This window comes from Protomyctophum bolini, assembly GCF_963924005.1.
Source record: "Protomyctophum bolini genome assembly, chromosome: 8".
NCBI lineage: Eukaryota > Metazoa > Chordata > Actinopteri > Myctophiformes > Myctophidae > Protomyctophum > Protomyctophum bolini.
Window position 1 is genome coordinate 5125507 of NC_137869.1, and position 13629 is coordinate 5139135.

Sequence of the window (13629 nt, forward strand, 5' to 3'; positions counted from 1 at the left end):
CGGTGATGTTGGAAAGCTTGACCTGCAGCAGTCCGTCATGACGAATACTGGACTACTCGCCCCGGTGCTTGCCCGTTTTTCCTCCCGGAATTTTCCCCAGTGAGGGGGATAACTTTGTAATATGCTATTGGCTGTTTTTTGGAAAAATATAAAAAGATACTGCTGTGAAAAGGCTATATTATTACCTATAAACAATTTAGTATTATGTAGTATATGTAAGGTTTTGCCCCCTCAAATGGTACCTCGTCAGATAATCCCCACATATCCTACAACAACTTCTGTGAACAGGCTTCACTGTAGTAGCTTTTCATAAATTATATTTGTACTTAGGCTGTTCTGCTCTCATGACAGTTTATAGTTAGAGAAATTCAAAGTCCAGCCGTCTGCTGTCCAGCCTCTCCCACCCCTCACTGGGGAAAGTTCTGGGAGGAAAACAGAAACGGGGCGAGTATTCTTGTTACCGTCATGACCAGTGGAATAATGTCGCCGTGGTTTGTCTTTGACTGGGACCCATGCAGGCTTCTGTGCTGTACAGTATACAGTGTTAAGTACTGTTGTACAGCAGTAGTTTTCAACCTTTTTACATATCAAAGTCCATTATGTATTCGTCATTTAGCCACGGACGGACCACCACTTGAGGGGATTTAGCCTCTCAGACCCAAGGCCCGGGAAAACATTGGAATCGGACATTTGACATTTGACATTTGACATTTGTCAAATGTCCGATTCCAATGTTTTCCCGGGCCTTGGGTCTTGTACTTTGCATTACAAAGTTATATACAACAATAACACCCTATACCAATTCCATTTTCCTTCTATTTCCCCATTCCAAGTGTCTTTGTCTTATGTCTAGCTGTATGTAACGCAAAAAAAAAAAAAAACCTTTTTGACATTTCAAGCACAACTCAATACAAAAACTGTTAACTGTGAGTGGACGGCCCAATAAAGCACTACACTTGTTTACAAGAGGGTCCACCAATTGTTCAATTCATCATGACATTTAGAGAATTTAATACCTTGTATTATGTACATTGTCAGTCTACACAGTGGATAAAATAATATGTATACAGTCAATCGACAGTGAATACAATTAGTGCTGTGCTGCTACTGTATGTGCTGTACCTTTAGGAGCTAGGGCACTTGTATACCTTGTGACTAAATGGATGTATCTCAATTATTCAGGCACATTTCATATCAGCTTTTTTTTTTATTAAGCTGTGAGTCAGGATGAAAATTGGGTCATGGGGGGTTGGCGAGGGCTGGGAGGGGATTTGTCAGGAGTGTGGAATTTCAGCCCCTTTTGACAAGAAGTCAGGATACGAAAAAAGAAAAGTGATGACAAAGTGGAGATTCTTACAGCTATACCCTCTCAACCCCCTCCAGGAGGCAAACATGTTTTGAAACGGTGTAAAAATAATAATAATAATGGGTTTTATTATATTGTCGCTGTTGAGAGTAAACCTTGTATGTCCAAAACCATTCCTGTATTATTATTTGATATTTATATATATATAAAAAATGAAAGTAACCGAACCACAAGGTCACAGCGCATCAAATTGTGACGCGTTGTTATACTTGTAAGCTAGCAGGCTAGACAAATCCATTCAGAGGTTTTCAAATACATGTTCCATTTTCTGCAGTGAGAACAAAAATACTAGCTAATAGTTAATAGAGAGCACGCCACTATATTCATTTCATAGCATCCTCGTGTGTTATGCCCAATATATAATGCATACGGCCACAGCTCATTGGCCACGGTTATTTGAGGCTAATCACCTAAAATGTTTCATTACAATCACCTGATGGTTTACAATACGATACGATACAACTTCATGAATCCCTGGGAAACAATTCAGATTATTTATTTTGGCCACTCATGAAAAAACGAGAACAAGAGAAAATCTGTCCGCCCAGACCTAATACATAATAAACAGCAGTGAAAACAATACACTAGCCACGCTGTTTCGGCTTGGTGATAATCAGACACACAACCGGCATGCCGTTATTAAAGCCGTTTGGGACCAAGGATTATAATTACATGTATAGGTGTTATAATCCCCCCCCATGTCAGACATTTAGGCACATGAGGCGTTCATGTGCCAGAGCGCCACAAAGAGCGCATTTGGGCTCTTTTGTTCACCATGAGGCTGGCCTCTGGGGGTGAGGATCAGACAGGGATGCATGTTCACCAGGCTGGCCTCTGGTGGGGGTGAGGATCAGACAGGGATGCATGTTCACCAGGCTGGCCTCTGTGGGTGCATGAGGATCAGACAGGGATGCATGTTCACCAGGCTGGCCTCTGGTGGGGGTGAGGATCAGACAGGGATGCATGTTCACCAGGCTGGCCTCTGTGGGTGCATGAGGATCAGACAGGGATGCATGTTCACCAGGCTGGCCTCTGGTGGGGGTGAGGATCAGACAGGGATGCATGTTCACCAGGCTGGCCTCTGTGGGTGCATGAGGATCAGACAGGGATGCATGTTCACCAGGCTGGCCTCTGGTGGGGGTGAGGATCAGACAGGGATGCATGTTCACCAGGCTGGCCTCTGGGTGGTGAGGATCAGACAGGGATGCATGTTCACCAGGCTGGCCTCTGGGTGGTGAGGATCAGACAGGGATGCATGTTCACCAGGCTGGCCTCTGGGGGGGGTGAGGATCAGACAGGGATGCATGTTCACCAGGCTGGCCTCTGTGGGTGCATGAGGATCAGACAGGGATGCATGTTCACCAGGCTGGCCTCTGGTGGGGGTGAGGATCAGACAGGGATGCATGTTCACCAGGCTGGCCTCTGTGGGTGCATGAGGATCAGACAGGGATGCATGTTCACCAGGCTGGCCTCTGGTGGGGGTGAGGATCAGACAGGGATGCATGTTCACCAGGCTGGCCTCTGGGTGGTGAGGATCAGACAGGGATGCATGTTCACCAGGCTGGCCTCTGGGGGGGGTGAGGATCAGACAGGGATGCATGTTCACCAGGCTGGCCTCTGGGTGGTGAGGATCAGACAGGGATGCATGTTCACCAGGCTGGCCTCTGGTGGGGGTGAGGATCAGACAGGGATGCATGTTGTTCACCAGGCTGGCCTCTGGTGGGGGTGAGGATCAGACAGGGATGCATGTTGTTCACCAGGCTGGCCTCTGGTGGGGGTGAGGATCAGACGGGGATGCATGTTCACCAGGCTGGCCTCTGGGTGGTGAGGATCAGACAGGGATGCATGTTCACCAGGCTGGCCTCTGGGGGGTGAGGATCAGACAGGGATGCATGTTCACCAGGCTGGCCTCTGGTGGGGGTGAGGATCAGACAGGGATGCATGTTCACCAGGCTGGCCTCTGGTGGGGGTGAGGATCAGACAGGGATGCATGTTCACCAGGCTGGCCTCTGGTGGGGGTGATGATCAGACAGGGATGCATGTTCACCAGGCTGGCCTCTGGGGTTGAGGATCAGACGGGGATGCATGTTCACCAGGCTGGCCTCTGGGTGGTGAGGATCAGACAGGGATGCATGTTCACCAGGCTGGCCTCTGGGTGGTGAGGATCAGACAGGGATGCATGTTCACCAGGCTGGCCTCTGGGTGGTGAGGATCAGACAGGGATGCATGTTCACCATGAGGCTGGTCTCTGGGGGTGAGGATCAGACAGGGATGCATGTTCACCAGGCTGGCCTCTGGTGGGGGTGAGGATCAGACAGGGATGCATGTTCACCAGGCTGGCCTCTGGGTGGTGAGGATCAGACAGGGATGCATGTTCACCAGGCTGGCCTCCGGGGGTGAGGATCAGACAGGGATGCATGTTCACCAGGCTGGCCTCTGGGGGGTGAGGATCAGACAGGGATGCATGTTCACCAGGCTGGCCTCTGGTGGGGGTGAGGATCAGACAGGGATGCATGTTCACCAGGCTGGCCTCTGGGGGTGGGTGAGGATCAGACAGGGATGCATGTTCACCAGGCTGGCCTCTGTGGGGTGAGGATCAGACAGGGATGCATGTTCACCAGGCTGGCTTTCTGGGGGTGAGGATCAGACAGGGATGCATGTTCACCATGAGGCTGGCCTCTGTCTGGGGGTGAGGATCAGACAGGGATGCATGTTCACCAGGCTGGCTTTCTGGGGGTGAGGATCAGACAGGGATGCATGTTCACCATGAGGCTGGCCTCTGTCTGGGGGTGAGGATCAGACAGGGATGCATGTTCACCAGGCTGGCCTCTGTGGGGTGAGGATCAGACAGGGATGCATGTTCACCAGGCTGGCCTCTGGGGGTGAGGATCAGACAGGGATGCATGTTCACCAGGCTGACCTCTGGTGGGGGTGAGGATCAGACAGGGATGCATGTTCACCAGGCTGGCCTCTGGGTGGTGAGGATCAGACAGGGATGCATGTTCACCAGGCTGGCCTCTGGTGGGGGTGAGGATCAGACAGGGATGCATGTTCACCAGGCTGGCCTCTGGTGGGGGGTGAGGATCAGACAGGGATGCATGTTCACCAGGCTGGCCTCTGGGTGGTGAGGATCAGACAGGGATGCATGTTCACCAGGCTGGCCTCTGGTGGGGGTGAGGATCAGACAGGGATGCATGTTCACCAGGCTGGCCTCTGGTGGGGGGTGAGGATCAGACAGGGATGCATGTTCACCAGGCTGGCCTCTGGTGGGGGGTGAGGATCAGACAGGGATGCATGTTCACCAGGCTGGCCTCTGTGGGGTGAGGATCAGACAGGGATGCATGTTCACCAGGCTGGCCTCTGGTGGGGGTGAGGATCAGACAGGGATGCATGTTCACCAGGCTGGCCTCTGGTGGGGGTGAGGATCAGACAGGGATGCATGTTCACCAGGCTGGCCTCTGGTGGGGGTGAGGATCAGACAGGGATGCATGTTCACCAGGCTGGCCTCTGGTGGGGGTGAGGATCAGACAGGGATGCATGTTCACCAGGCTGGCCTCTGGGTGGTGAGGATCAGACAGGGATGCATGTTCACCAGGCTGGCCTCTGGTGGGGGTGAGGATCAGACAGGGATGCATGTTCACCAGGCTGGCCTCTGGTGGGGGGTGAGGATCAGACAGGGATGCATGTTCACCAGGCTGGCCTCTGGTGGGGGGTGAGGATCAGACAGGGATGCATGTTCACCAGGCTGGCCTCTGGGGGGTGAGGATCAGACAGGGATGCATGTTCACCAGGCTGGCCTCTGGGGGGTGAGGATCAGACAGGGATGCATGTTCACCAGGCTGGCCTCTGGGGGTGCATGAGGATCAGACAGGGATGCATGTTCACCAGGCTGTTCTCTGGGGGGTGAGGGTCAGACAGGGATGCATGTTCACCAGGCTGTTCTCTGGGGGGTGAGGGTCAGACAGGGATGCATGTTCACCAGGCTGTTCTCTGGGGGGTGAGGGTCAGACAGGGATGCATGTTCACCAGGCTGTTCTCTGGGGGGTGAGGGTCAGACAGGGATGCAGCTAAAACTGGGAGTAAAGCACATGGGTATACTGCCCTCTGTGATGTCATATACATAGGCCTTCATCCTGACCATTGACAACCATTAATTTTTTTATTTTTTTGGGGGGAGGGGGGTCTTTTGAATAATTTTTTTTTTAGTTTTAGTCATATTTTAGTCATCTATACATTTCTAATTCTAGTTTTAGTCTAATAAAGATCATAAGGTTTCCGTCGACTAAATCAATAGTTGATTTTGTCGGGCCTTGATGGGTGTCGTAATGGCTGATTTTACAGTATTTTACAGTACACTTGGTTTACAGTAAAAGCAAGTTTACAGTACACATTTCTTTGACATTGTTTTAATCCACTGATACATTTATATTGCGTATTTATCCAAAGCACTTCATGTGCCTTTTATACATTCACACACATTCACTCACTGACTGCGGAGGAAACCATGCAAGGCACCAACCTGATAAACTGTAGCGGTTTTAGGCGTTCACTGTCTTGCTCAAGAACAGCCAGTATAACACAGATTATATTATATTTTATTTTATGATAATGCTTATTTCTGTTTTTGTTTTGATCAAATACTTTGTGTAACTTCTGTGTGGGAAGTGAAACGTGATATTGTTTATTTATGTTGTTGGTGTCTTATAATCCCGTAAGGGATGGGTCTTAATGACAAGACACGAAAATAAAAATTCATTCATTCATTCATTCACAGAGGACGTTGGAACCGGGAACCTTCCGCTTCGCGGCACGGCCAAGAGGATGTCCCTCCTCATACGTTCTGGGAGTTCCGACACGAACTTCAAGCCACTTTCACGTTTCACCCCCTGCGTACTTGACTGTGAGTGTTTGTTTGTATTATGACAGTCGGTCAGTCGGTCCGCTGCGGGTGACGGTGCTAACATTCGCCTGCGGTTGGCAGTGCTAACATTCCTTGAAAAAGCCCAAACACTCTGAGTTGGGGTGTGAATTATTTTTGTCAGGATGTCAACTGTGCTTTGTTATTTTCTGTTTCGATGTGTGAGCAAGAGCAAGTGTCCTTGGTGCAGCCTGAAAGGATGAATGTACTTTTATTTCCTTGGGGAATAATTGGATTACTGGCCCTGTTTGGATTATTCTGTGGAAGAGCTGTACTGTATGTGGACCCCTGGTAAGAGCTGACCCTTTGTTGACCTGAATTCACTATTTTATTTTGGGACAATTTTCTATTCTTGCTTTCCGGAGAAAATAAACCCTGCAGAAATGACTAACCAATCAGGAAGTAGACAAGACAGGCAAATCAACCAAATCAACAAAGCTTCTAGGAAAATATTTGAATGCAGATTGTGGAACCTAGATGTGTCACAGAGACTACATTTTCTTTTGGGGAGCGTTTAACCCATTGCTGGCTGTCCGAATACCAAAAAACAAACCAAAAAAAAGGTCATTAGAATTTTGAGAAATGCTGAAAAAATATATTATGTATTTATTGAGGGAAGCCCGTTGAGAGCATGCTCACCCTGATCACATCACAGCATACATAAAACACAACGCCTATGATGGAAAAACAAACATTTGAACCACAACTTAATTCACAACTTAACCCATTTGATTTGGCGTTATAGGAACCCGTTGCGACCGCATGCCCTTTCTGACGTCGACCCCTGGCAGGGTTCGACTTCGAACCCACAACCTTCCGCATGAACGGCACAACATGCTCTAACCACTACACCAGATGTTGTAATATCTATTTTGGATCTTATCGGTGAGATGTCTCCTGTGTGTGACTGGCTGCTGTAGAATGGGTGAAAGACTCCACGTGTTTGTTATAGCTTGGCAGTGATTAGATACAGTATATAGAGAACCAAATGGACAGTCAGTGCATTAGGGGGTGAAACTCAACGATTGATTTGGTATACTCATGTTCATCCTGGCGTTCATCGTCACTATTGTTGTGGCGTCTATTCTCTCCAGGAGAGGAGAGGAGGGGTATAGAGGGAGGGGCTACTTTATTAAATTGTAACGGAAACTGTAGATATTTTTGAATGATACGGTAGCAGTGTCGGACTGGACCGGTCTGGGCTAAAGATGCAATCGCAATCCGGCTTATGGAAGTATGAAAGTATATGAACTGCTGACCATTTCTTTTGGGAGATTTACTTATAGTTAAACCTGCTGAGAAAATCATTAGATTTTGAACGGGGCTTTGCATGAGCGTGAACAGTTTTACTGATATTAGTTGTGCACACTGCACAGTAAACCCGTTTATCTTTGTATATGCCTCCTCGAATTATTGAGTTCCCTATAGCAGTGGTTCCCAAAGTGGGGTCCGGGGACCCCCATTGGGGGTCCTTGAGGGAGTTCCAGGGGGTCCCCTGCAGCTAAATGATATAGTTATAGGAACCAAATGGGTCTGTAACTCTGAGAGTGTACAAATGGAACCACATTTGGTTCCGTTTGTACACTTCTAGAGATAGAAATGGGGGACCGTAGCCTATATAATTCAGGTCAAACCGGAGGTCCTTGAAATGACAATGGTTGAAAATCACTGCTATATCTTCTCTTAATGGGGGTCCTTGGCGTAATATTTTCTAAAGTGGGTCCGCAGGCTATAATGAGTGTCAATTTGGGGGTCCTTGACATGGAAAAGGTTTGGTAACCACTGCCCTATAGGACCCTATCTATGGCTGTGTTAAACTGTTCATCCATGCTCAACCTATACGTGGTCCTCACTAAGATGACACCATGTCTGTCTGCTCACGCTGTGTCTCTCACTGGTGGGCCTGTGGACAGTTCAGAAACACTGCCTACCAGTGACATCATCCATGTGGATTTCCAAGCAGAAACTATACAGCCTTTTTTCTTCCTGGAAAAGTTACTTGTATGCTGAACTATAGAAGTATTGTATGTAGTAGTGTGTAGTATTGTATGCTGAACTATAGAAGCCACTGTTCTTGCATTTGTTCCAAATAAAATAGTCCAAACCGAGTGGCCACGCTACGACAATATCAACAATACATAACAGTATTTATTTAATTTAATGATTCATTAATCTGTGCTCCTCTTTTCCTGTAGGACGTCTAGCCAAAAGAAGGCAGCGGTAGAGAGAGACTACGCTCAGGTGAGTAAATGCTTCTCTCTCTCTCTCTCTCTCTCTCTCTCTCTTTTCTCACAGTGCTTTTGACGCTGCTTTTGATTCTTTTGATATATACGGATATATTTGATATATATTCTTATCTCTATATACGATGCTTTTGATTACAGTCCTTATGGCGGAGGATTCCGCCAAAAGTAGGGATTGTGTTAACCCATTCTGACCGGGCACCCATTTTGGTGTTGGCATCATGTTATGCTTTAGCTATTGAAAAATAGCAGATCTACAAGCTCATAGCGCGCCACCGAGTGGCGCGCTACGAGCTTGTAGGTCTGCTATTTTGAAAAATTCGAAGAACGACTGACATTTTTAGAATCTGATCTCAGGTCAGAATGGGTTAATCAGACCAGTGTGTGTCCTGTGGAAACCTCGTATGAATCTGATCTCAGGTCAGAATGGGTTAATGGACGTCCACCAAATACACCGGACATACTGTACTGTACTGTAGCACAGTTGCTACTTTTCATCCGCAGTCCTCACAGGAAAGGAAACACAAAACAGAAAGACAGACAGTCAGTCAAACAGTGGAATACGTTTACATGACATTACATATGACAGGGTTCCCCAATTAGTTTTCCTCAAGGGCCATATTTTGACTATATAGGGTACCAGGCTGGGGGCCGAGTCGGCACGTGCGAGGTCGAGGTCTTGCCCTGAAAATGAATGATTAATTAATTTATTCATCATTCATTGTTGTATACGACGCTATAATCAACAATCATTCATCATCATCATCACACAGCGATTAATGAATCATTAATTAATTAATGATTCATCTACAATGTACAATGGAGTTCAATTCTCTCCTTACCGCTATTCTGTTATTATTCTTGGTCATTATTTGTTTAGCATTGCTATACTATTGTTTGTTAATTTATTTTACTATTGTTGCTACATGGTTGTGGTGACTAGCTCCCTTCAAAAAACATTATAAAAAATATTGAATCTTGATTGGAATTGATTCACCGTGATTTGGATTTGTACGTGTTGTGTTTTTTTGCCTGGTATTGTGGAGTCAAACAGATTGTTGTGACTGTTTTTTTGGGGGTTTTTTTTTTTCTACATAATTTGATGAATTGTAGGTCTGCTATTTTTGGGGAAAAAAAACAATAGAAATTGATCTCGGGTCAGAATGGGTTAATAATTGACTAAGAAGAGGTTGTAAAATGGGTGAAGTGTTCCATTAAGTATATTATACAGAGTGGAGTAATACTGAATAGTATGATCGTCTCCACATTGTCAGGTGTTTGTGTGGCTCACGGACAGGATAACGAAAAGCAACACATCGAGGATAAACGTGTAGACATGAAAGGAAAGAACATCAAGGCAAAACACCCCCCCCCCCTTCCATCCCCCACACCTCATTACATACATGCACTACACGCGTTACACCCATGTATGTTCCATGATGAAATAGTGATACACTGCAGACATCCGCTGCTGTCGTCCGTGTGTAACAACTTGGCTGTTTTTTTCACACCCGCAACTAACGACTTTTATTAAGTAGACCTGCTGGCATAACACTTCTGTCATCTGTGGCGTTTTAGACGGAGAAAAAAGGTATATCCGTATCAGTTTTAAGGAGCCCCGGCTGGCTTATACACAGATCAAAGTGTTGGGGAGATTTAACCCATTCTGACCTGAGATCAGATTCATACGAGGTTTCCACTGGACACACACTGGTCTGATTAACCCATTCTGACCTGAGATCAGATTCTAAAAATGTCAGTCGTTCTTCCATTTTTCAAAAATAGCAGACCTACAAGCTCGTTAGCGCGCCACTCGGTGGCGCGCTATGAGCTTGTAGATCTGCTGTTTTTCAATAGCTAAAGCATAACATGATGCTAAACACCAAAATGGGTTCCCGTTCAGAATGGGTTAAAGGAAAGTGCTTTATTCAGATTAGCAGGCAGTCAAGTCTACAGCTCTCTTAATCCCATATGAATGCCACCCAGTAAATTGAGATGTGGTGTGATTTTGATCTGCGGCACTTTCTTGGCGGTGATTATAGGCACTTCATGCACAAGATTTCTTCCAGAATGCACTGCTATTTGCATGCACGCGCGCGTGTGTGTGTGCATGTGTGCGTGTGTGTGTGTGTGTGTGTGTGAGAGAATGTTTATTTAGCTACACCGTGCGATCTGCCTTCTCCTTGCACACGCAGGCGCACGCACACGCACGCACGCAATGCATACACGCGCACACACACACACCACACACACACACACACACACACACACAACACACACACACACACACACACACACGCATTAAGATGGAGCCATACGTACACACATTCAGAGGCCACACACACACACACACATAATAGAGAGAGATGCATTACGACATTGGATTAGGAAACACATTAATTACATTGCTGGCTTCTCTGAAGGGCTTGTCAAACAAATAAACAAACTGGGGGGGGGGGAATAGACCCTCCCTCCCCTCGCTCCACCCCGCCGCCACGGCTGAATGTGGCGAGCGCTCGTTCGGCTTTTCAATTTATTTGTCCATTTCGGCCTCGCTTTACCCGTTAAGAGGATGAAAATGAACTGCCAAAAAAAAGCGTTGTAATCATAAGCCTGTGTCTACAGTACGTGTAACCCCCCCAGGGGGCCGTTTGCATCCATCCACGGCGAGCGATGGATGGATGTGACTCAATCAGCTGAACCCTCGGTGTCTTCATGAGCGGCTGTGAAGTGCGTTTATCCAACCAACCCCGCTGTCGCGTTCAGGTTATAGGAAGGAAAATTACAGCTCAATTTGGGGATGGGTGCCACGCCACGCACGATATGACTGGCCACAAAAAAAAAAAAAAAATAGTATGCTTTTAGAAATGTGCACTACATTGGAATAAGACAATTCAATTCAATTCAAAGGGCTTTATTGGCATGAGAAAACATACGTTTACATTGCCAAAGCAGAAAGAACAATACAGCAATACAATCAAAACAAAAATTATGTACATTTGAAGGTCAGAATCTTCAATAGATCAACTTTCTATGTACCAAGGTCAGTCGATGCAGGTATAGTGCAGGAATATACACAATGATTAGTCTTTAGGGTGGTTGTGTTCCATTTGATATCCTTCTCCTATATCACAGCAACTCACAAATCTTGCTGCTGTGTTGTTTTGCACATTGTTGTACTTCGCCAGCAGAGTATGGGAGTTTTTTGTCATTGGTCATGTTTTCAAAATCTCTGTGTGTGTGGTTGTAATCTGTGGGAAGTATGTGTCTCTGATGTCTTGGTACAATGGACAGATGGTTAGGAAGTGTAGCTCGGTTTCCACTTCATTTTGTGTGCAGTGTGTGCATAGTCTGTCTTCTCTCGGGATACAGGTCTGCCTATGACGGCCTTTCTCGATCGCGAGACTGTGCTCACTGAGTCTGTACCTAGTTAAGATTTTTCTTTGTTTTGGGTCGGTCACGGTGCTCAGGTATTCTGCCACTGTGTATTCTCTGTTTAGGGCCAGATAGCATTCTAGTTTACTCTGCTTTTGTGTTGCTTCTTTCCAATGTGTCAGATAGTTTTCCTTTTGCTGTTTTATAATTTGGTTTAGTCCAATGGGTTTACTATCAGAGACAGAGAGAGAAATCCACGTCCAACCAGATGGAGCTGATAGAGGTGAAGCTGACGGAGCAGCTTACACTCTGGACAGGATATTAGAATGGACGTTTCCTTATTTCCCTCTGCCACGGGCACGGCCCTTCCCCGCTCATCTTCTCCAGGGAGGATAGAGGGAGAGAGACAGCCAGAGAGAGAGAGAGAGAGAACGATAGAGAGAGAGATAAAGATGTGAGCTGGGCTGACAGGCCTCTGGAAGGTCAGGGCTTTTGTACATCTAAGGCTATAATTTTGCATACTTGCTTACGCAGGCGTGACTGTGTGGGGGCGTGTGTTTGTCTCTTGGACAGTTTGCAGGTCACATTAACCCATTCTGAAAGGGAACCCATTTTGGTGTTAGCATCATGTTATGCTTTAGCTATTGAAAAATAGCAGATCTACAAGCTCATAGCGCGCCACCGAGTGGCGCGCTACGAGCTTGTAGGTCTGCTATTTTTTGAAAAATCGAAGAGCGACTGACATTTTTAGAATCTGATCTCAGGTCAGAATGGGGTTAATCAGAACCAGTGTGTGTCCAGTGGAAACCTCGTATGAATCTGATCTCAGGTCAGAATGGGTTAAGGTTCAAGGTTATGTATGTGTCGCACACAGTTAATACTTGTTCTACTGTCCAGTGAAATGCTAGGTTGCATATTATATTACTGCAGCTACTGAGCAACAGATAAGGAAAGAGGAAGGAATCACAACACAATCATAAATGTAATATAAATAATGATGATGATGATGATATAGTAAATTAACTATTACTATTACTATACTATACTATATAAATTAACTTAAACTAAATTAAGTGATGGCAGACTGAATGGCCTACATTTCAGACTGTGCTATAGTTTGATATTTATGTTGGATAACATCACAACTTATTAAAAGTTTTTAATGTAAAATAAAAAATAATACTGGACTACTCGCCCCGGTGCTTGCCCGTTTTTCCTCCCGGAATTTTCCCCAGTGAGGGGATAACTTTGTAATACGCTATTGCTGTTTGTATTCTTTTTGGAAAAATATAAAAAGATACTGCTGTGGAAAGGCTGTATTATTTGACTTATATTGACCCTATAAACAATTTAGTATTATTTAGTATATGTAAGGTTTTGCCCCTCAAATGGTACCTCGTCAGATAATCCCCACATATCCTACAACAACTTCTGTGAACAGACTTCACTGTATAGTAGCTTTTCATAAATTATATTTGTTCTGCTGTCATGAAAGTTTATAGTTAGAGAAATTCAAAGTCCAGCCGTCTGCTGTCCAGCCTCTCCCACCAACCCCTCACTGGGGAAAATTCTGGGAGGGAAAACAGAAACGGGGCGAGTAGTCTTGTTACTGGAAGATGGACGGTGGGTGGAAATGTGGGGACTAGTACAGTATATATAACCGCAGCTTCGGTATAATGTCAACAGCAGCAGCTTTTTCACTGAGACATCGGATATAATGTAGTACG